Source organism: Camelus dromedarius, chromosome 19, assembly GCF_036321535.1.
Source record: "Camelus dromedarius isolate mCamDro1 chromosome 19, mCamDro1.pat, whole genome shotgun sequence".
NCBI lineage: Eukaryota > Metazoa > Chordata > Mammalia > Artiodactyla > Camelidae > Camelus > Camelus dromedarius.
Window position 1 is genome coordinate 39,425,747 of NC_087454.1, and position 25,751 is coordinate 39,451,497.

Below are 25,751 nucleotides of genomic sequence, written 5' to 3' on the forward strand. Positions count from 1 at the left end.
TGATTCTCTTGGTCTGTCCAAGCAAGATTACAGGATGGCTTCCTCAACTCTGTCTCTTCTATCTTCAAAGCAGGAAGAAAGAGGAAAGTAAACATTTTTGAGACACCCCCAGAATTGTTTTCCAAAACTGTACCAAGCTGTAAAAGTGACTATTCTAGGTTTTCCAATTATATTGAAAGGCCCCAAGAGACTAAAAATGCCAGCTTAACATTATTTGATACAACATATATTGAATGTTGAATTCTTACTAAGTTCTAGGCTATGTGTAAACATTTGATTTTTATATTTTCAATTGGGTTGGAAGCTAATGCATCCTTCCCATCCTCCCCATCCTCCCACTGCCCTGCTCCCCCATACCTGCACATGCATTAGCACCTAAAATTAAATGATGTACCAACTGACTATTTCATCTTGTAAATCCTGGAAGAATTGACCTCACAACTCTATGATCATGATCTTGAATAATCATTGAGGGCCTCCCTTGGCTCGGTGCTGAGGATCCTGGGGTGGAGAAGGTGTGAGTCTCAGCTTACAGTCCAAATGGGGAGGCAGGCATAACAGAGATAAAAGAAAGATTAAGTGCCTGTTTGGGAAAATGGTGGTAGGTGAAAACTGATGTAAATTATGGAAAATTAACTCAGAAAAATATTCAGGTTCTTTTAGTTCAGGGGGTAGATATAAGTTGAGGAAAAATTTTTAAGGGGACTGGGAATGCCAAGATATGTAATATGGACATTGCTTTTTAAATGAGAGGAAACTAGTAATGTTTTTTGAGCAGGAGTGAAGAAAGGAAGGGATGATATGAATACTAGTATAATAGAAATGTTAATCCAGGAGATGTTTGTTTTTAGAACAACAGTACATGCCAAGAGGAGGCAGGGAGTGGGCTGGGAAGGCCAGAACTCATTCTTCTCAGAGAGTTACATTCTAGTGGGGACCTTTTCTGAATTGAGGGCAGTATACCTCCACAGCTTTTCTTTTCATAAGAAACATTTTCTTTTTTCAGATATAACAAAACAGTGATACTCCAAATCAAAGGCACACGCCTACCTTAATTCAAAAGAAATGCTTTTCTAAAGGAAGTTATTACACAGCTCAGTACAGCACACTCTGCAGATAGAGCAGGGTGAATTCCTCAACAAGAGCTTTTGACTTCCAATAACTTGGGAGACCTTGAATTTTCCAAGTCACTCTGCATTCATGGTTGGTCAGATTGAACTAGCAGAAATGATAGGTGTTTAAAATAAAAGACTATTTGCCAGTGAGTCATTTTGGAAATGGCAAAGTCTTTATCCCAGAGAAGCTTTACAAAGCTATTCATGTATTTTTGCTCCTGACAGTCATCAGCTCAGAAGAAAGCTTGGTCCTGGGAAACCTTGTCATCTGATTGATAAGCTCATTTTCCCTCCAAAGAATATGTAACACAATGAATCAGATAATACAGAGGTCAACGACTGCAGGTTTGCATTTAACTGCAGTTTGTTATATTTTAGAGATCATCCAATATGCTTATGCAATAAGCGGTATAAAGCATCCACTTCATATTTACTCTTCTATCACAGCCACAAGAAACTGACATTTTCTTTTGAATGATGGGGAACTTGAATGTCCTTGCTTCACTTCTTTTTTCCCCTCCTTGAATGTAACTTACATTGTTTGTACATCAGAAAATATTTTGAATGAGAGAAGTCCGTGCTCTGAATTCTGTGAGTAGAACTCTACCTTGGAAATGAAAGAATCTTTTGCCCTCATAAATTGACATAATTGGGGCTGGTACAACGTTGAAGTCTACAAGAATGTTTTAATTACATATTGCCGTTCTTAAAATATGATGCAGTCCTGGCAGTTTATGATGGAAATTTAATCTAAGCTTGAAAATTATTCAGGAAACTAAGAGTTTGGGGTTTGAGAGTAATGGGAATGAAGGTAATTCTTAATGCATTAAGGTAATGCAATATAATCAATTTCATACTGAAATAAACTTTAATAGAAAGTGAACATTCACAAAATAAATAATTAAAAGTCAGGGTTAACCTATAAGTAAAATCAGAAATTATAGGAATGTTAGCTTATAACCAAAACAACATTTCCTATATTTACTTTACTGTTTTTCAAGACTTCATCAAAGTATTAAAAAGCATCAAAGTAATTCATCATTGAAGAATTGCTCAAATTTATTGAAGATCTCCTATATCAAAGTCCCTGTGCCCAACACTTTGATGAATGCAAAAAAAAAAAAAATTCTGACATGGTCCTTCTTTTAAGGAGTTTATAACTTATGGAGAGAAGTATTACTAACAACAATACAACATGCTAGTGTCATCAAGGAAATTTCATAAAGTAAATTTAGACAGCTAAAATTCTACGGGGGTTCAGAGGAAGGAGAGATGCTTCTAGCTGGGTTTGGTACAGCACAAACAACAGGGAAAGTGTCAGTGGTTACCACTTTTACAGAGGACTTAAAAGACAACTACAATTTAGACCTGCAACCAAATGGTGATGCTCTAAAGGATGACACACGTGGGAACAGCAGTGAGCAGCTCTTTATTTAGATGTTTAATTGAAGGTAATGGCAAGCAAAACTGTCAGAATAGTAGGCTGGGACCAGATGCTGGAGGTTTTGACTGCCAAACAACACTTTATCTATTAGATAAGTGAAAGCTACTGAATGTTTTAAATAGAGAAATGAAAGAAAATGCACTCTAGGAAGATGAATGGCATGGTTAGTTGGAGTTGGCTAAAAAAGAAGGTAAAAAAGCTTAATGAGGACATTATGGTAATATGTAGTCTTCATGAAATAAGAGGAGGAACTGTGGGAGTAGAAGAGATGGCAGCTAGATGTGTCAATATTACAGAACTGAATTACTTTAATGACTGGTGGGTTGTGGGAGACAAAGTGAATGATCTGGAAAGACATCCCAGGGCCCTTGGAATGGGATGTATTGTAGCTCTTCTTGGGGTGGCCAAGGAGGACTGCAATTACTCTTGAATTCACAAAATGATGTCCTGCTCTAGGGATGTGAAAATTCTCTCCTGTAAACGCTACTCACTAAGCTGTGAAAATACTCAGTAACATTTGATGCCTTAATTAAAGACTGGGCTGGAATTTTTGTTCTTAGAAAAATTACTATAGGAATACAGGAATAAAATTACCCTAATTAAGACTTGTCTAGGATGGAGATACAATAGATTTATAAATTATCCCAAGACATTTTTTAATACTTAAATTCACTTTTTGACCTTTAAAAATTTTCCTCAAATGCGTGTTGCATTTAATCCACCAAGTATTTTTTGCCTACCTGAACCAGGGGTAGGAAAATAAATGTACAGAATTCATATTTGCAAATTCCAAGATCACAGAAACTACAAGGCAAAGCCAAGAACTAGAGCTTGAAGTCACATTTTTAACTGCCCTTGTCTCATTTCACTACGAATGCACTGTCTCCAGTCACACTTAAAAGAAATCATTTCTCATTCAAAATTCATTATGTCTTAATTGCAGATTTATTAACAAACTGGCGGCTTCGTATTGATTTCTGCAGCATGTTGCAGAAAGTTGGAACAGGCACAGAGCACCTTGTGGGATTGACAGCATTTCACACTAAGTGACAAGGGTGTTGTAACATGCAAACACTTGAAAAAGAGATAAACGTTGACAGAACATTCATCAATGGCATGGGTGAAATATACACGATCAGAAAACATGGGAAAAGAGAAATATGCTGTTGGGACCCTTATCTATATAAAATCCATGTTGGCTATTTGTTTGTTTGTTTGTTTTACTGGAGGTACTGGGGATAAACCCAGGACCCTGAGCATGCTAAGTATGGGTTCTACCACTGAGCTACTCCCACCCCTGCAGGGACTAATATCTGATATTTTGTTTAACATTAGTGAAGTATGATGGACTTTTGTTTAAGGTGCCCCTTTCATTAATTCTTAACATCAGTTGTGTGCCTACCTGCACTCAGTGTTGGGTTCTTCTGGCAAAAGTAACACTCACGGAGTGTTAGAGACTCTAAGATGCAAAAAATAATCAAATATCAAGAATCTACTTTGACATACCATTGTCCACAAATCAAAATAAACAGAAAAGATCCCTTGTGTGCATTTCCTACCAAACTTCCAGAAGAATATGGACAACCTTAATCACTAGTCTATACATAGCTAAATATGCATTTAATTTGAACATCAAAATGGCTCATATTTCAGGCTTGATCTCTGTATTGAACAATTTTGAGCCCAGACCGACCAAAGAAGCAATTATAAGTATTCCCATATCTCTGACAGTTTGTGGTGATCACAGGTGGGGGGTGCCTCTTCTGATAAGTATAAGATACACAGGAGGGGACATGGGGGATACCATCTGAAAGGAGGATCATTCCAGAAAAATATGAAAAACAGAAAAACTTCCAAGTGCCTCTAAGAAAAATGCATCTCCTAGTCTATACTCTGTGACCAAGTCAGCCTTAACTTGTCCCTTCAGCCTGACTAAACATTGGTTCTTCTTGACTGTAGGGCCCTGACCTCCCTTTTTTGGGAGAACTGGCATTTGAAAACTTGCAATTGTAAATTCTTTCTCTGCCTATTTGAAATGTGAATCTTCGATCATCCAGAAATGTCTTCCTCAAGGTTAAAGAAGTGGAAGTCATCCCTCTGAAATGTAATCAACAAGGAAGGCAGGGCTCCTGTTCTCCGTGGGAGGGTAGGAGCCTGACTTCCATCCCAATCAACCACAGACCCAGACGGCCTAGTCACCTGGGCCACTCTCTCCTCAAAAGCCATCCAGCACTTGCTCATTTGCACAGACCAGCATTTACAATCTTCATTGCAGTTGATTGAGATGAAGTCTTCCTCGCCATTTTAAACAAATATCAGGTGCACCTTTCCCTATGTCTGCAATTAAAAAAAAATTAAGATCCGTAGATATGCCAGATACAGAATTGAATCACAATGTATATTTTTCTAAACAAGATACTTTTTATTTATTTATTTATTTATTTATTTATTTATTTATTTATTTATTTAATTGAAGTATAGTCAATTTACAATGTTGTGTCAATTTCTGGAGTGCAGCATAATGTTTCAGTCATACATCTACATACATGAGTTCATTTTCATATTCTTTTTCATGAGGTTACTACAATACATTAAATATAGTTCCCTGTGCTATACAGTATAAACTTGTTGTTTATCTATTTTATATATAGTAGTTAGGATCTGCAAATGTCGAATTCCCAGTTTATCCCTTGCCACCCTCTTCCCACTCTGGTAACTGTAAGTTTATTTCCTGTGTATGTGAACCTGCTTCTGTTTTATAGATAAGTTTATTTGTGTCTTGTTTTTTTTTTAGATTCCACATATAAGTGATATCATATGATATTTTTCTTTCTCTTTCTGGCTTATCTCACTTAGAATGACAATCTTCAGGTCCATCCATGTTGCAGCAAATGATATTATTTTATTCATTTTTATGGCTGAGTAGTATCTCATTATATACATACACCACAACTTCTTTATTCAGTCATCAGTTGGTGGACATTTAGGTTGCTTCCATAACTTGGCTATTGTAAATAGTGTTACTATGGACATTGGAGTGCATGTATCCTTTTTGAATTAAAGTTCCCTCTGGATATATGCCCCAGAGTAGGATTGCTGGATCATATGGTAAATCTAGCTTTAGTTTTTTAAAGAAACAAGATAATTTTTAAATTACACATTAGCAGGAAAAAAATCACTAGCACAATTTACTCCATTGCTATCCTGCTTGAGTTGAATTTAAGATGCAGGACAAGGAAAGATGTCTTAGATGAAGGCTGAACAGCTTCTATAAAAAATAGTTTACTGTTGTCATTCCAGGTTTTGAAACTTAACTACTCAATGTGTGATGGTGACCATATAACTTATATATTTTGAAGGAAGCTACTTGGTTCTGAGTTCAGGAGGATCTTAAACAGGCTCTCTAAAAGAGAGACTTTTCCTTAAAACCTGTTCCAAACACCGATGCTCATGTGCTCTCCATGGCCTGTGGGTCATGTTTTATTGCACAGGATGGTTTGGTCATCTAGGCCCAGATCATCTACCTAAGTGCAACCCAGAAGTCCTGCTTACATACAAATAACCTGGAGAATGTGGTACAAAAGCAAGTCTCTGGGACCTATGCTCTGAGAGTCTAAATTCATAGTTCTGGTGAGGCACAGGGATTTTTCTTAAGAGACTCTAAGTAATTCTGAAGTAGATCATAATGGGCCAGACTTTGACAAATCCCCTTAGACCTCCTGCTGTGGAAATTCTCAGAATTCAGCCTTTGGTAATTGTTCCCAGACTTTTTTTTTTTTTTAAACAAGATTGGCCCCACAGGATCTTTACCTTCATGACCAGCTCAAGTTCCCACATCACTTACAACCAGATCCTTCATCTTCTGTCCCTTCTAGGAAGGGGAATCAGACATTTGGTAGTTCCTATTTCAGTCTAATTTAAAACTCTTGGATCTCCAATTTCTAATCCTTTTAGCTACTTTCTAAAGCCTAAAGGTAAACATTTGACTAGAGCAAGTTACAGATTCTCCCTTAAAAATACTGAAGGTTTAAAGAAAAAACTTAATTTTTGTCTTTGAATGGTGCTTAGTCAGAGAAGCTGCCAGATATTTTTTCTCTGATGGAAATTTTCAGGAAGAGAATAGCTGCATTGAATTCTGCTGTGCACAGAGCAATGCATGAAACTTGACTGAAATGTTTTATTTCAATGAAATTGTTCATGAAATCACATGGGGACTTATGTGATGACAATCACATTATCTTTCATGTCTACACTTTCATAGACAATTAACACAGAGACTAATAAAGTACTGAACTCATATTTATTACTTTGTCTTCTGACTTCCCAACGAGACTGTCAGTCTTCCTGATTTTTTTCATATTTTACAATGAACAGACTACACCAATAACAGCTTCCATATTTGTGTATCCCCTACAGTAATTTGGCAGTAAATACAATTTTCCAGTGTAAATCCATATATTAACTTAAAGATTCACATGTTTACATTCTTAAAGAAGCAAATAGCCCAAGACTTAACAAATATATTTTATCACTATAATCAACAGTAATAAAAATATAACCAGGTATAATTCAATAATTTATTGAGTCCCTACTATGTATCAGGAGTTTGAAATGATTGTATCTCTCCAAACAAACTTTCAAGGTAGTAATGACAAGGAAACTTATAACCAGATAGGTGAAATAACTTGCCCAACCCTACATAGTTTGAGTTTAACTTCTGGCTATTCAGTTTTAATGCCTGTATTCCATGGAACTGTGCTGCCTAACTTCTTGGAAAGGTACGTCCGTGAGCTAGGAAATATTCAAGAAGAGAGAGTTGTTTGTTCATAAAAAGCCTTCTCTGTCCTCTGTCACCATCACTTCCAACTTACAGTAAAATATCATTCTTTCCTTTATAATAGTTTTCAAAATTTGCACTTAAACTTTCATTCTTTCAAATAACCATCTCCTCTGTTTAGATGATAATCTCTGCTCAGGGATTCCCAAGTGAAGGGCACTGGAGGTGGGGTGGTATATTACCCAATAGTATCTGGTTCATAATGTGGTCTAAATATGTTGGCAGAACCAACCTTATTGGCATATAATAGTGCTCATTCTTCAGAGATAGGGAGATTTCCAAAACTCTATATTCATAACCTAGCTTAACCTTTTTCAACTCTTCTCAGCAAGGTAATACAAAATAACTTTATAAGATAGAACTTGGCATACCTTTACTTTTTTCAGAGCATTTGCAGTTAATAATTGGGAAGACATCTTAACAGTGCTTTGTAACTTAACCCAACTAACTACACCTACAGTTAGAATTTATTTAATCATGTATTTTTACCTAAGATCACTATACTCTAGCACTAGAAATAGGTATTTTCCATTAGACCTGTTTCCCTTCTCGTCTCTTTGGTTAATGTCTGCACCTTCAATATACACATACCTATTTGATCTCAAAAATTTCAAGTTCTTGCATCTGAAATAATTCTTGGGCAGCAACCTGGATTTTTGGTTTGGAATGTCAAAAAGTAAAACAGACTTCCTGAAAGAACCTTTTGTTTTTGTCACTTGCAACTTTACAATTCAAATTCTCATCTGCAAATATCAGACTGTCTTGACTTTGTTATTTTCCAGGAGATAGAATCACAAGTGGCACTGTGAGCATCGGGAGGAAGAAGCCCTCAAAGGGCTTTGTGGACATGATTTGCTCACATCATTCACCCTGATAGTATTTTAAGCATCTACTTTGTCAACTGGAGAGCATCACAAAATTACAGTCTGGAAGACGTCTCAGAAGTTGTCTAGAAAAGATGTGCGCTCGGTCAAAGATTTACTACAACTTTTGGATTAAAACTTCCCTTGTTTGGGAGTTACACTACCTATGCACTTAGGCAGACAATGTAGTAGTTATGAGAACAGACTTTGTAGACAGAATTCCTGGGTACAAACTCGACTCTACCTCATTAAAGCTGTGTATCACTGGACAAGTTACTGAACGGTTCTAGGCCTCAATTTCCCTATTTGTAAAATGCAGGTAATCATAACAGGGCCTGCCTCACTGACTGCTGCAATGATTAAATTAGCTAAGTATTATTAAGGTGAATAGAAATACTGTATAAGTACTTATAAAAAGAATTGTCTTCACTCTAGGCTACACATTTTTTTTTAATATTTCATGAGCACAAATGAGAATTCTATTCTAAAACCAGTCTTTGAATCCTGTTTATCTTACTGTGATATTTGGGTGCTGCACAGACTACAAGATCTGGCCACCTCAGTACCCTGGTTACTCACAGTAACTCCTTAAAGAAGGTGATGCAAACAAAGCCTTTATCATTATCTCCATTTCCCAAAGAATGCAGCTGAAATAGATACCTCAGACCATTCCCAAAGTCATCAGCATCTTTCAACAGTAAACACAAGTTATAACCACTTTCTCTTTATTTTTTTTATCAATTTCTACTAAAAATCTGTCAAGTTGTCATATTTCCCTTAAAAGTGGAAAGTCTTGTTATGCAGTGAGAAGATACCAATAATATATAAATAAAACAAACTAAATTAGAAATATTCTAAATTAAAACAAACTAAATTTGTTTCATACACCCAAACTCTTGCTGTTCAGAGTGTCCATGAGAATCCAAATATGTGGGCCTGTGTATTTGAGCCCAAAACATCACCATGTGGCTAGTGAGGTGGACCTCAGCTGGAGTGTTCTTCTTTCCACCTTCTGGTCAAATTCAGGATGAGGTTAATGAACACTTACAGCCCTTTTGAGTTTCTCTGGCTGATCGTGACACTGGTTCAAAGACTCCTTGAACTTTTTGGTAGAGGTACTTAAATAACACAGTTTGGTGTGGAGAGGCAGAAGGACCTTGATGGAATTGGCCTCATTTATGAATGAGGTAGTAATGAGCCTTGGGTCAATATGGGCCAAATCATGTTAGATCTTTATCTCAACAAGATATACTAGAAAAACTATATTCCAAAATGTCCTTGATCCGCTGTTTCTGTTTCTTGAAAAATGTAGAGCCTATAAGATCTTCCTACTGCCTAGCTTGTATGTCACAAGCAAAATTACTTGATACAGATCTGAAAGAGAAATGTATCACCATATAAAGTCATCTTCAACATGCATTTAAAACTAGCAATTTACAGGGCTTTCTGTTCTGAAAATTTTGAATTCTTCTACTCTTTTCATATATAATCTATTCCTTCATTATTTTAATAATTTGGTTTATTCTCCACTGGGCCCTCATTAAAGTCTTAATTTTCTGCTTTAAGTATAGACCTAAAAGATGAAAGAATGATTTAATTATGACCTTAATTGCATTACTATTCCCAGGAGTGTTCCTGGTAATATATTTATACCTCTTATGGACTCAGGTTTACTTTTTGAAAAGACACACTACGTTGCTGATTGTGGTTGATAATTAATTGAGTCATTTTGCAGAGAGTTTAACCAAAGGGATTCCTTTCAACTTTTAACATTTGGACCTCATATATTTCTTACTCTTTGGGGTTGAGTATCAGTCTTTTTATCTGCCAGTTACATAGCTTGATTTTTTTTTTTTTAACATTAAAACCTCATAATCTGCTCTGGATTTTTCTAGAAACTACATCATCTCAATGTAAGTATGCATCAGGAAAGGGTCTCTGGTTATGAAGATCAAAAAATTACTTTGAATAAATTAAACATGAAGCGACTTATCAGATTATCACTAGAGACTCATAATCAAAGGAAGATGAAGAACCAACTTGGGAAGGAGCACCAAGGCAGAGGTGCAGGCTGTGAAGAAGGAGCCGTGCACACACACACAGACACACACACACACACACACACACACACACACACACACACACAATGTACCATAGAAAAGCAGAACACTCAAGGCAATCACTACTGGAATGTGCAAACATGACATTAATGCCAACTTGCACCAACAACTGTGCGTTTCTTCTGTCTGCTAGCTCATTGGATCATCATCACAGCCCTGTAATTTGGTGTTATTCTCCCCATCATTAAATAAGCAAATGAAGGTAGAGTGGTTAAGTTACCTGTCCAATACCACACACTTAGTGACAGAGTCAGGATGAATGCCCAGGAAGGCTGGGTTTTATGTTCTGCAGAAGCCACTTGTTATAAGAGAATTCCAAGGTTTTTCAGTCTCTTTGATTTTCTGCTAGAAATTCAGATTGAATGACAAGGTCATCACATTAGCCTAGTTTGAGTTTTCTCTCCACCATTTGGTTAGCAAATGAAGAAACCTTTATTACAGTCTCACCAGTCTACTTCCAGTGAGGAAGGGCTAATTTCTCATAATGAAATTAGGGCACTGTTAGAAAGAGGAAATTGATGTCAAAGAGCCAAAACATTTTTTAAAAGGTATGCTATAAAAAGCCTGCCCTTCACCACACTCCACTGAAGTATTTGAGACTGTCTGCTTTATTTGATAAGACCAGAGAAGGTACACACTTTAGGTAATATGTGTTTCATATTACTTTTAGTTTGATAAGGGAAAAAAAGTGCATGATTACCTATATTTTTGAATTCTAACAGAATGAAGATATCTTGATTGAAATAGTTTTCACTTTGTAACTGTGAAATTGCTTTTGTTTGAAATAAAATGATCACTGTTGCAATGTAAGAGAAAGAAGTTCCTTCTGGGTGGAGCAGCAGAGGTATTGACAAGTGTTTTAAGAACAGGATGCTTTCATCAAGTGGAGTCAAGAGGAATCTTATTTCTCAGGAGGAAGCAGAAGAATCACAAAGTCTCTTCTTTCTCCCACACAGCAGAAAGCATTGTTCAAGGTCACCATGAGGGCATGCTTTTGCAATGTAATGGAATATGCAATTATTCATAAAACTAATTCATTGGCTATGGAAAAAGAAACCCTCAAATAAATATATGCTTAGTGTTTTAAGGTAAGGACATTATTCAAATATGTGGCTTATGCTGGGATTGTTTAACTAGGCTAAGGTTTCTTGCTTTTTTTGTTTGCTTTTTAATGTGATTTGCTAATTTCATGCTTCCAGAATGTCAACAAGGGTAATAAAACCACAACTTAAGGCCACATTAAAAGCTGAACTAAATGGCATCATTCTACTGAAGACATTAAAACAAAATTACAGCGTGTTGTCCTGTCAGAAGGCATCTTTGTAGCTTTCAGGTAGAATAGGGAAGTAGAGACCTGTATTTCCCTCTCCCCTCTTCTGCTGTAAAAGGGCTGTTGGAGCTCTGTGGGACAGGAAAGTCCTGGCCTATTCTTGCTAAAATGGTTCTTGTTAGGACAACTCAATTTTATTTTCACCTGGAATATTCACTTTCTTCTTATGGCAGTTTTTGTAGGATCTGAGGACAAGTTTGCTGGATATAGAAACAGTGGGGCTGCATTCTCCTCCATCTTGACAGATCCTCACAGGAAAGAAGCTCACCTGGGCACTGGAGAGTGATTAACTCATTCGTTCTCTACCCATCAGTGCACTGAGTGTTGTTAGTGTTTAGGACACTGTACAGGATCTCTTCGCCTGGCTCCATCAACCCCACACGTCTATGCCCAACAGACTAGACAACAGTTCTTCCTTGTATGTTCTTTTCTTCCTAACTGGTATGATGTCAATTCTTCATCACTATTCATATTAGGTAATTTTCCTATCACACCTTGTGTGAATTTGCAAGGCTGTCTTCACATCATCTCAAGTAGTGATGAAGGGGAAAAGTCAGTGAAAGACACAGGAAACTTGGGACTTATATTCAGAAAAAGATTGAAAACACACCCAAAAGTAACTTCAAGTATTTGTCAGCACCAGTACTATTTAAAACACTTCCCTTCTCACTGTTTCATGACACATTCTTGCAGTAGGAAGAGAAGATGTTACTCAACTTCATGGGAGATGAAACTAGGAGAATTTAAGACAGGAATCCAATGTGAGATCCAAGCAGAAGTCTTGGTCTCATAAACAAGAATAACACATTCAATTCTGATAACTTTTAACCTGTCTGGATTCATTGTTCTTGACCATATTTCATTACCATCCCAATCCTTTGCCATTGGTTCTATTTTCATTGTAGATGTTTTGAGATGCACTAACATATAATGCCTATCAAAATAATCCCACAATGGTTATTTTTCTAACTAAAATTGGAAGGGAAGGAGTACATCAGGCAAATGTTAGTACCTCAGACAGAACTATAAGAAGTATTATGTCTATGTCTAGAAAGACATTTCAGCATGATAGAAATTAATTCTGCAAATCTCAACTAATCATGTCTATATGTAAATGAAAGTAAATTTAGATAAAAGTGATCTAAATAAAATTCTAGTTATCTAAAAAAAACATAATGTAACATTTCAAAAAGTTTTCACAGTAACTACTGGATATGGGTTGCTTATTACTGGCTAGTCATACTTCTAACCCAGTCTACAGCTTTCCTCTGGAGAGAGAATGCAGTCATTACAATCACTGGCCTTTCTGCTATTTCTCTCATCCTGACCGAGGGAAGAGAAAGTAACATCAGTAATTTGTGAAACATCCATTTTTGGCTCAGTTCTGCCCTTTATTTCGTGCAAGAGCAAGATTATTCCCAGAAAGCATGAGTTTCCTTCTACTTCACCTTGTGCCAATGTTACCTGAACTCTCATTTGTGGTTAACTTGTGCTCTGATCCAATCCTGCCTGTAATTGGTGAGTAAACTTCGCCCAGTTTGGGGCTTTACTTAGGAGACCAATTTGGCTCTCTCTTAAAGCTACCTTCTCCCCATCAACATTAAGGATATTCTGGTCTCCATGTCTACTCTTTTTCTTATTTCTCTAAATGTTTAGAACCTAGCAGAGAGGAGAGATGCTATTCATTGAAGGCCTTTTTAAGGCTCAGGTTTACAACATTGAAGACAAGAGTGTCCTAATCCATTTAATCCATTCAGTAGTCCTTAAAACATCAATTATTCTCATCTTACAAATGAGAAATCAGAAGCTCAATGATTAAAATGATCAGTGCCACATTGTAAATGGTTAAGCTGGGATTTGAAAAGGGTCTGCCTGTCTCTAAGTCCCATACTCTTAAATTTACAATCTGCTTCCTAAAGTCACTGAGATGAAAGATTATTGGTTCTTGCTCTCTCATCTTCTTAATGAGGAACAGAGTCAAGTAGAAATGAAGTTAATTGCCCAAGGTCATGCAGCTCATCATTTACTTTATCAAAGCTTGCAACCAGCTTTTTGCACTTGTCTTCTTCTACAAATTTATAATCAAGATGTAACTGAGGCAAAAGAGAATCCTGCCAGGTGTGGCTGAAATTCTTCATCAGAAATCCGATGCCATATTTGCATTTGGCCACAGGACATAGAAAATCTCGAAGCATAATTAAATACCTATTTTCAACTTGGGTTAAAACCAGAATGAAAAAATGCCAATAACTGTTTTCAGTAGAGGGCAGGGGCTAAGGAAGTTTTAAAAGAGAGCACTCAAAATTTGTATAATTTCTGTTACTGGGGCTGAAAGAATTATACAAAATCATTTACATGCAGAGCATGAACATAAATTATTTTTCTATTGCTAATTGTAATACAAAAATCTATTCTGATGCTATTATTGTCTCATTGAGAACAGATTTGATGATGAAATTATCATTTTCTGACTTGACTTGTAAATTCAACCCATACATGTCTGTGACTGCTACAGGGAGAGATCTGTCTTACCAGTTTAGTTACTGTGATATTTTTCTGATTTATAACACTTTACAACCCTTCACAATCCCTTAGGTGCTGGGAATCTCAAGTTTTGTAGCGTTTCCTCCTCCACATCTACGTTCACAAATAAGACAGATATATCGTCTAATTGGTATAATTCACATATTCCTCAAAAAATATTCTTCCATTTATATCAGTTAGTTATTACTGCTAACTCCCCAAAACACAGCAGCTTAAGTGATCAGTTGATTATTTCTCATGATCCTTGGGGCCAAAAGATGTTAACTGTGGTCTACAATCAGCTGAGGGCTGGATAGGAGGTTTTGCTGATCCTGGCTGTGTTCTCATATGTGCCTGAGGCTTTGGCCAAAATGATGTGCCTGTGTTCTATATGCTCTTTCATCCTCCAGCAGACTAGCTCAGTCTTGTCCCCAGGTTGGTTCAAATCTGTTCTAACAGTGACTGCAGAGAAGCAAGAGATAGGAGTGTAATTGTGCAAAAGATTTTTCAAGCCTCTATTTGTGTCAAGCCTGCTTGTATCCCCTTGGCCAAAGCACATCATATGTTTGAGTCAGCGTCAGAGTGAGGGGATTATAGGGCAAAAATGACAGGACAAAAAGTATAACTAGGCCATTAACAGGGGCCATCAATGCAAGCATTGTATCCAACAATGACAAGTATCTGATGGGTTAATTTAAATGTATATTCTATTGGCTAAATCCTGATGGTATTTCTAAATCATTTAATGCCAATCAGCAACATACCTTTATACTTATTGCTGCGCATATAATAAAGGGGAGCAAAATACGCCACCTGAAAATCTGCCACTTTGGAACATTGATTATTTTGAATTAAAGTTACTTAAGAAACAGCCAGTGCAAGATGGACACATTCACTCTTCTTTGTCCCACTGAACACAGAAAATAGATCTCCTGTGTGAAAAGTACCTTCCCCACATCGGGGAGGGTAGAAGGCAACTTTATCATCAGAGACAGGGAATTGAGGGCAGAGAAGTCTGTATAAACAAACCTCATTACTTCCTTGCTAATCTACTAACCCCTAGCTCAAAGCCTTTCATCTTGGCAATTCACATATGTATTGTTTCTTTGTCTAGAAGTATAAAAGCTGCCTACTCTGGTCATTTGTTTCATATTTTTGAAGTATATGTGAAATTCAATTTGTTTTTCTCCTGTTACTCTGTCTTAAGTCAATGTATTTGTCCAGCCAAAGAACCTAGAATGGAAGAAGAGAAAATTTTTCCTCCCTTATAATGACTGGCTAGAGCAGGTTGAATGAATGGACTCAAATGGCAACTTGGCAGGTTAGATGTTATCTAAGTAGAGAACAAAGGGAGGATGCCAAAACTAGAAGCACTTTTATGTAAGAGTGACTATTTTCTAATGGTTATATTCTTAATTTTTCTCCAGCTTCTCTATTAAGGTCTACAGTGTATATAAAAACTGCACATAACTAATGTATGCAATTTGGTGAGTTTAGATATAAGTATTTGCTCCTGTCACCATCACCAAAATCTGGGTACTAAAGATATCCATCCCTCCAACATTTGCTCCTGTCACTTTGTTTTTTGTTGTCACTACTGTTGTTTTGTGTGTTTTGTGGTAAAAGCACTTAACTCATCTACTCTCTTCATAAATGATTTCTTGAACATAACACACCCAAAGCACAGGCAACAAAAGCATAAATACTTACATGGGAAACTGCATCACACTGAAAAGCTTGTGCGCAATTAAGAAAACCATCAACAAAGTGAAAAGACAACCTATGGGATGCAAGAAAATATTTGCAAACTGTGCATCAGTTAAGGGGTTATTTCTGGAAACAGAGCAGTAACTCAATAGCCAAAACAAAAACAAGAACAAACCACCCCACAAATGACTCAAACAATGGGTGAAGGACTTGAACAGAACTTTCTCCAGGATGTACAAACGGCCAACTTGTATACAAAAAGATACTCAACATCAATCACAGAGAAACGCAAATCAAATTCACAAGATATCACCTCATCACCTGTTAGGATGATTATAACCAAAAAACCCAAAGATACCGAGTTCTGGAAAGGTTGTAGAGAAACTTGTGCACTATTTGTAGAAATGTAAGTTGACACAGTAGCTATGGAAAACAACTAGGAGCTTCCTCAAAAAATTAAAAATAGAACTACCTTATAATAAAGCAATCCCATTTCTGGATATACATCCAAAAGAATCAAAATCATGATCTCTAAGAGTTCCCAAGTTTACTGTAACATTTTTCTCAATAGCCAAGATATGGAAATAATCCAAATATCAATCAAAGGATGAACAGATAAAGAAATTGTAATATATACATGTGATAGATTGCCATTCAGCCTTAAAAATGAAGAGAATCTTTTGTTTTGTGATAGCATGAATGGACCTGGGAGATATTATGCTAAGTGAACTAAGTCACAGAGGGACAAATATTACATGATTCCTCTTAAATAAGCCCTCTAAAGTAGTCAGAGGTATAGACATCAACAACAGAATGGACCTTGGAAGATAGGAGGAGGGATATATTGTTCAATGGGCAGATCTGTGCAACATAGTACCTATATTTAACAAGAAAGTATTATGTACTTAAAATTTTTTCTAAGAACTATTTTTCTTGAACAAATCAAATAACTGTCTTCACACTGGAACTGGCAATTATCTTGGATAGTGATTTGGATTGTCTGGAGACTTGAGGTTACACCCTTGGACTTTTAGAGTTTCTTTCCAACTGAATCAATAAAGCAAAGCTCTGCTTTTAGGCAAATTTCCCTAAATGTACAGCAGTTACAATCAAGGTGGATTAAACCCACTCATGCTTGCATCTTATTCCTAATTATACATTTCCAATGACTTAGTCACTTTAATCAATTATCTATTGAAGCAACGTGGCTCTAGATATAATATTATTAACATAGAAATTAAATGAGAAAAAGCACGTGGGATTTTGAGCATTAACTACACGACTAATTAAATCATATTGAATCCATTGACTTACGGTTCACTTTGTTACCAACATTTACCTTGACATTTCATTTAACCAGGATTGCTAGTTTGTGAGTTGGGTGTATCAGCCTTCATTTTACTGTCATTATTATTACGGGGTTATTTATACCAAGGAAGAGATGAAATTAGCAATCATCATTCACATAAACTAAATGTATGGACACAGAACTACACTGACTGGAGCTGTCATCTGATTAAGTCTACGAAGTAGGATTTGAGGAGGAGTTCATGCAGAACAGAGTTGGTAAATGTGTGCCTTCATGGTGTTACTACTAGGTTGTATGTGTGATGTTAGTATCGATAACGTGAAGAGGCTATGAAGCTACGGAAAACAGAACGCCTGACTTTAGAAACTTACCACCTGAAGAGGAAATAATAATCTAATACATAAAACCATGAAACATGACATGTAGAATCAACTTTGCAGTTATCCTGGGAGTATGGAATCACACACATTTGTGATTTATGTTCACATAAGCCCTGGCTTCTGATATTTTTCTCATGGAGACTGTGATGGGAGAAGGCATTCCTCTGTGGTTGGTATAAGAACTTGGCTATAAAGCATCCTCTCATCACAGTGGTTCCCCAAGGATAGTGTGCATAATGAATACACAGAAGCATATCAAATGTGCAAATTCAAACTGCATCAGAGATTCTGTTGCAGGCTGTGGCAGTGTCACCAAGAGATGTGAATCACAGATAACACTGATCCAGGTACTTAGGAGCAGTGCCGCAAAATTTGAAAACCACTGCAAAATCGCCTCTCCTCTGACTATCTTAATAACAAAGGCTTAGAAATCCAGGCTGGAGGGAGGAGAGTATCTATGTTTAAAGAAGACAGAGGCTGGTTTGAAGTCGGGTTGATGTTAAGTCAATGTTGCCATTTTTGAAAATGTATGGCCGTGTACAGTTCCTTCATTATGATTTGAAAGGAGAATGATGGTGGAGTTGGTAGTTCCTGAGTGAAGAGAGGAGGTGTATGTGAATGCTTGTGTATAGAATGCTTAGGATTAAAATTAATCCGGAATGGGGGATGGTTGGTGGGTATATCGAGAGTCAAATAAACCACCTGTGAAGGAGGAACATAAAATTAAATTTCCTGTTATACCCATCAGTACAAAGGGCTTGACTTTAGGATTTGAAAATTGAAAATATTTAGGGAATATTGGAATAAGAAATCTAGAGCAATTTTGTGTCTACACAATAATGATCAACACCACATATGGAATTAATTTTAAAATTCCTTTTTAAAAATGATTAAATTTATATTATGTGGTAGAGCTGGCTTCTTAACTATGCACTAGATCCTAAAGGTAAAGTTCTGACAGAATGGCTGCCTTAGGAAATGCATAAACTCCAATGCCCAAGTCAAAGTTCTCCTACATTAAAAAAAAATAAATAAATAAGTGAATATTTTCATTCAAGTGAAGTAATTTTTCTCAATAAAATATAGTAAATGACATTTATAGTAATTTTGCTTTAATTTGTGAAAATTAAAAAAGCCCTCACATTTTACTGTCCTCTGATATAAAATTTAGTTTTTCAAAATAAGCAGTAAGAAGTGATCGAATATAATACTCCTCACACAAATGTTTGTGAAAACGCTTTGTAAGCTGAATAATAATACAAAAATGTAAATCATCTTTATATACCATCCCCTGAAAGACACAATTCAGTACAAAAATATGAGCATGTAAATCAAGCTAATTTAGATGCACTGAAGTAAGTGCAATAGGAATTACAGTCAAAGAAACAGGGCTTATTAAATATCTACTACCTGTCAAGCACTGTTCTATGTACTTAAACTTTTTAACTCTAATTCCCAAACAAGCTCTGCCAGATAGCTGTCCTGGACCGCATTTTACAAATGCTACATTGGACTTACAGGTGTTAAGGAACTTGTCAAAGATAGCACAACTTGCAACTGGAAAAACCAAGATTTAAATTTAGATGTTCCTGGACTCATTCCCTAACATTGCCATAAACATCCCTAGCATATAATGTGTATTCACCATTCACTTCCAATTGCATACAGGAACTATCAAATGTGTGGTGGTCCCTTTAAAAAGGGGGCTGATAACATGAATTTGGAACTGCTATTATATGTAAATTATACTCCTCAACATCGTTGCTTTAACTTAGTGCTAATATTCCCCTGGCAACATTATTGTGTCATCAATTCATTTAGCAACCCCAAGAGAATAAAAATATGAATTTTCTGTGGGCCCAACCTGAATTGTCAGATGGCTTTCAGTAGTAACATCCAGAGAATTAAGCTTCTTGGTGATCACAGGCCATGAGCAAACCTCGACGTCATTGTCCTTCTCAGCAAATTCTCCATAATAGCAATATCAACTTGGCAGCTGAGAATTCTTTCCTCCAGTGAAAAGTTTAAAATAAAGTGTGCTTTGCAATTAAATAGGATTTTTATTATTAAAATAACTCAGAACCAGTTAAAAGTGAATTCTGTCAAAGTTCTAGTAAAAATATGCAATAAAGTTAGTTTTAAAATAACACTTAAATCATCCCAAGACTGCAGCATCTAATTTCAACTCTTAAACTGTCTTCTTTAACAATATAACATAAAGTAATATATGTTAATTTATTTAAAAAATAAAAAATGAAAAGCCTGACACATGACTATGCCACTGCAATAACACTTGTTAGGAAGCATTTGGGGGTAGCCTGTTAAAATATTTAAGTCTTTAATTACAAACCATCTGTCCTAGCTTCATGGGTGCATAAGTGTTGAACTCAGGAGAGTGCTCCAGAGCTAAAGATGGACTCAGCTGTGATAAGGAGCTACAGCAATAAAGCAACTTCGTTTTCCTCACCCATGTGAAACATCGCTCCCCCCAAGCAGGCTGTAGGTGTGGGAGGAACATATCCAATGAGGCAAATTCAAGGGGCGAACATTGTCCAGTAAGATCAAATTAGGTTTTTAAACTCACATTTATGTTCATCTTTACTTTCTGCGCACTTGTTTCATTACCTTTATGCCTTTATTTTGTTTCATTACCTTTGTACCTTTATTTTGTTTGTTCATGTTAGACTTCAATTTGGGATATCATTTTCCATTTACTTGTTATTGTAAGGCCAATACAGAGCATGTTACCAACTCGTTTCTTCCAATTATGTGCTTAGAGCCTGATAACTTGATGTTAGTTATTTATTTATTTATTTATTTATTTATTTATTTATTTATTTATTCTCATTTAAATTTTTGTCAAAAATTGGGGATGGGGAAGCATGTCTCTTAGTAGTAAAAGGAACATCACAGAAAAGCTCCTGCATCTCATTCATAGCTTTTCTCATAGAAAGATAGACTGATGGGAAATCAGATCCTTTTGCTTTTACAGCATTAAAATACTTAAAAGCAGGAAACCGGAGACAGAGCACATCCACCAAAGGGAGGCACACACCACAGACGGTGAGGAGCTTACAATAGGGTGGACCAAAAAAGTACTTAAGAGAAAATGGAGCACAAATGGGTAATTTAGTGAAGGTTCAAATGATACGATCCAGTTTATGACTGCAGTTTCCAGGATTCTATTTAGATCTTCACATGATAATGAATGTTTCTCTCCAATCCTGATGGATAAGAAAATCAGTCTTTTGGCATGTTCAAATAAAGTTATCCTTTGCCTTCTTGCAAAAAAAAGTGGTTTCCATATATAAAAATGGTGGCCACTAAAAGGATAAGACGCTTCATTCTGCAAGATATTCATTTCTTGTTGATGCTGAATAAAGACTGTACTGTGTAATTTGGCTCTTATCTTGAAGGGGCAGAGAGTTAATCAAAGTAATTTAAATAGGATAAGGTAGGGGCATGGGATTTAAATTCGTCATCTAAGATGGCAGAGAACTCATCCCGTTCCCTTTCAGAGGGAGTATTGGAAAGGTACAGGTGTGTGGGAAGACATGGGGTGGGGGTGGGGTGGAATAGCCACCTGTAGGAACAAGCAGAAGGCGGGAGAAAAGATGCCACTGAGAACCAGACCAGCCTGCTCCTGAGATCGTGCCATTCACTTACCTTCATGGGCATCAGGTGAATCAAACGAGAGAATTGCACCAGATTATCTATAAGGTCTCCACCAGGTAACAAATCATAGGGATTTGTGGCATGATTCCTAGACGGTCCCAAGACTTCTAAGGGGCTAGAAAGAGGATGGGGTTTGCTGCTGATCTTGGCTTCCTTTGTTAATCCCAAGCCTGTTGTATTTGGAAGCTGGCTGGATTTCCTTCATAAGAAGTTTGTCTGTGTCTCCAAATAACTACAGTTCCTATTCTCATTCTTCTTCCCCAAACACCCCTTTGGGTAACTAGCCCTCCCCTGAATCTTTCATCTCTTTTCATGAGAGAGAATCAACCATTCACTGTGTAGATATGCCTGGATTCATCATTTACTGCTGCATGGTGCTTGCTGGTTCACAGAATGATAAACTGGCAGAAAATTAGAATTATGTAAATTAGCCCCATTAGTCCATGGCTAAGTAAAAATAAATTCAAAAGCCCAGAGATGTCAAGGAATTGACAGAGTCACACAGCAGTTACCAGTAAATCTAGGAGCAGAAATCATATTGCCTAATTTCCAAATCACCTACTCCCTTCTCTTTACCGCTGTGTGCTTGATTTCTTATCACGAATTTACATTACAGTGTCTCTTATTTTGCTTTCCAAATATTGTATTAAAATATAGGACCATCTTTTCCAAATATTGTATTAAATATAGGACCATCTTTCATGCTTTCTCTCTCTCTCTCTCTTTTATAATTTTCTGTTTATTGATGTTGGCTTTGGAAAAAAATGTTTAATGGGTACTTCATAAATCTAATTTCTAGTCAAGCCAAAGTATTTTCCATTTATCAGTTTCTCATTTTCACCTTTGCTCTTAAGCTCATTACTCTACTTTTTATCTTCACTGAACTTCAATCAGCATCTATTAACCTACATCCCTGTACAGTATGACTCTTCTGGATGTTGAATCTAACTGGCTTGAAGGGGCAGTGTGGGGAGAATGGTGTTGGCTGCTGCTTGGTATCAGGGGCAGATTTAGGATTTAGCATTCCTCTCTATTCTGCAAAGATTCACTTAATTCACACTTCTGTTTTGGGGATCAGAGGGGAAGAGAAAACACCATACCAGTGACTTTCTAGAATGTGAAATGATTTTGAATCATTATACATTCACAGAATGTCATAAATGGATGGACTATTAGAATCCAGCTTTCTTATCTATTCATCTTGTTTTCATTTATCGCACACCAGTCATTTATCAAGTACTTTGCAGAAGAACTAGAGATGTAATCACAGACCTTCTCCTCAAAAAAAAAAAGAAAAAGAAAAAGAAAGTTCATTTTATTAGGAGTGGCTGGAGGCAGAAATGAAAGTAGTCACCATCAATGACCACTGCATAGCCTTGTGCTGGGTCAGTTCTCAGAGTGGGACCTCTCCAGATAGGCAGATCCAGATCCAATCTGGGGAAGCAAGGAAGGCTTCCAGAAGGAGTCAATGTCTGAGCCTGATGGAAAATGACATAAAGGAGTGAGTCAAGAGAAAAAGTGGGAGGAGGGCAGAGGGTAACACACAAAAGCGTAAAATCCAGCGCTGAATGGAACTGGCATATTCAGGAAAATAGAATGGTTTTGCAATGATTGGCCTGAAGGAAAATTCCTGACAATGGGCAATAAATAGGCATCTCCATTCCTGCAGTTCCCTTTATGCCAAGCTAGAGTTGGACCTTCATGTGAAAACTACAGGAGACCCTTGAGAGACTTTAACTGAGAGAGCTACAGCATGAGATACACGTTTCATAAGCTGCTGCTGACAGTGATCCAAAAGATAGATTTAGCACAGGTCCGGATGATTAAAGAGGGAAGACGGGAGAATAGCAACCAGATAGAAGCTTCTTATAATAATTCAAATAAGAAAAGATGAGGTCTGGAGTAGAGGCAGCCTCAGTAAGAATGGAACAACAAGATGAGCTGAATATAATTAGGGAGAGAAAATGGGTACTCCAGACAAGAAAGGGGCCTGAAGATACAAAATTAATCAACCTGGGCCACACACGTAATGAGGACCAGAGCTGCAGCTGGAACCAGGTGCCTACCTACAGTCAACATGGCTCTGCTTCTCCAAGTCGACACTTTGACAATGACAATAATTAAATTTAAGACGGATTGTCTATTGATAGCAAAGGGCTATGTTTAAGAGACCCCATTTTTCCTCATTATCCAAGGCAAGTAAATGAAAGTGTTTGATTCAAATACAATAGAATGTTAACAACTCCCTCAATGCTCAGCTTCTTGAAAACAAATTGGCATTCTTTGCCCTTGATTTAACCTTAGAGCAGATACCAGTTTCCTTCAACAGTGAGCAAGGTGATGAGAGATATTCTGTCTTGTCTGTCTGGATTTTTTCCTTCTTTAACCCAAAGCAACGCAATGTCAATAGGTACTGTTGCCAAGAGAGCGGCATGTCACCTCGAGCCCTTACCCCTATGCAGGTTTTGGGGGAGTGGCTAGGAGTAGAAGTCAAGGAGAGTTGTGGGGTTAACTGCACATTACTGAATCTCTACATATGGTTCTTTCTTAACCAAACAGCATAGTCTTTGATAATGGCAACCCTCGTTGCAAGGATAAAATGGAGGAATGTGTGTGAAAGGGCTTTGTGAAGCTGTAAACGGGAAAGTTGAAAGTGAGAGGTTGCTATTATTCATTCCTCCAAAGTAAAGATGCTTTTCAAATATTTTGTAATGCTTGGTTTTGAGAGGATTACAGAAGTATGACACTTCTTCGCCCAAACTCTTGGTGCACAGAACACTGTTCCCAGCTGGCGCTAACTCAATTTGCTGATGCACACCCCTTAGGTTACTGTTGGTAAATGGCAGCTACCAGGCATTTTGTGGGAGAGAGGGTTAGTTAACCACACCCACAAAATCACTACCAGGTTATAAGTCATGTAAGTCCTACATCATGCGCGCAGGCATTTACTCTCAGAAAATGATGAGAAATCATGAACAATGAAATGAGTTCATAAGAGCTGCTCTGCAGGCCTGAGGGAGACCCCACACCTGGAGAGAACTAACACTGTGTTCAACGCTCCAGTGTTGGTTTGACCTTCACAAAGAAGGAAACAAGGACTCATGACATGGGTGTTCCACGGAAGGGGATGTCCTGAATGCACTTTCATTTTCAGACGTACCTACAAACTAGAATATCTAAATATATTCTTTATACACAAGCAGGAATGGGAACAGTGTAAATTGGTGGTGCTGTGAAGATGGTGTTGGTGGAATGTCAGAGAAGGAAGTTCTCATTATATTGTAATAATAGATCAGGGCAGAAGACATTGAACTCTTGACCAGAAACTGAGATTTTGAAGGGTACCTCGGAGGGGCATTCACTTGCAGACTTATCTATCATTTCATTTTCGAAATTTCTAGACTAATCAGACTGAGCTGTGAGTTTTTGCTTTTAGCCAACACTTAGAGCACTGGAGATTTAGCACAGCCTTTCAACCCTGGCTCCATCAACACTGGAATATTTGGGGGAAAAATATATCCCCAAATACATATGTGTATACTTATTTGTATATGTAATGTATATAAATATGTTTGTAATTATATATATATTTAAAATATGTAACTAATTTCATATATGTAAATATATATATATTTAAAAAATATATATTATACATGTTTATATGAAACAAAATTCCTTGAAACCATGTTATCCATTCCAAAGTATATCCATACCCTCTCCTGCCTCTGAGCCTGGAGATAACTGACTCTCAAGGCTTATGAGATCTGATGTAGCCCTAACTGCCCTGTCTCCTCCTCTCCATCTTTGTTTTTCCAGATCCTGTTGGCCTTGTCGGTCTCTACCTAAATGGCCCCTACTCAGGTTGACTTCCCTCATAGGCTGAACTGGTCAGATCCTGTCATTCTAGACTCCTAGTGCATCCTGCATTTCCCTACTGGTGTCATTAATTTTACTTGTGATGACTTGTTGAAAGACAGACTATATGCTCCCTGGGGAAAGAGCTAATGACAATCTTCTTCACTGCTTTTTGTAGGCTCATGAAATTGCTGCTAATCTGTTGCTTTATGACTTAAAAACAGCAATTTCATGTGGTTTGACATATAGACCTTAGCACGTAGCAGAGTGCCTGTCTGCATGTTGGATGCAATGATGTATATTAGGGTCTCCTCCTCAAGGATGTTTCTGTTAATGAACACAGTCAAATAGATCAACCAGAAGAATTCATACAGACTACATCTTCCCTTAGATCTCTTTTGTTAATGATGGGCTAATTTATTTTTAATAAAATGATACATTATATAAGCATTATTCATTTGAGTGACACATCTATGTTATGGAACACATTATAAGAATGAAAGAGAAATGGAAAGTTTAAAAGCAATTTGTGCTAGCATTTGTGACTAGTGAAGGCAGTCCTTTCCACTTAAATTAGGAGGTTTCATTTGAAA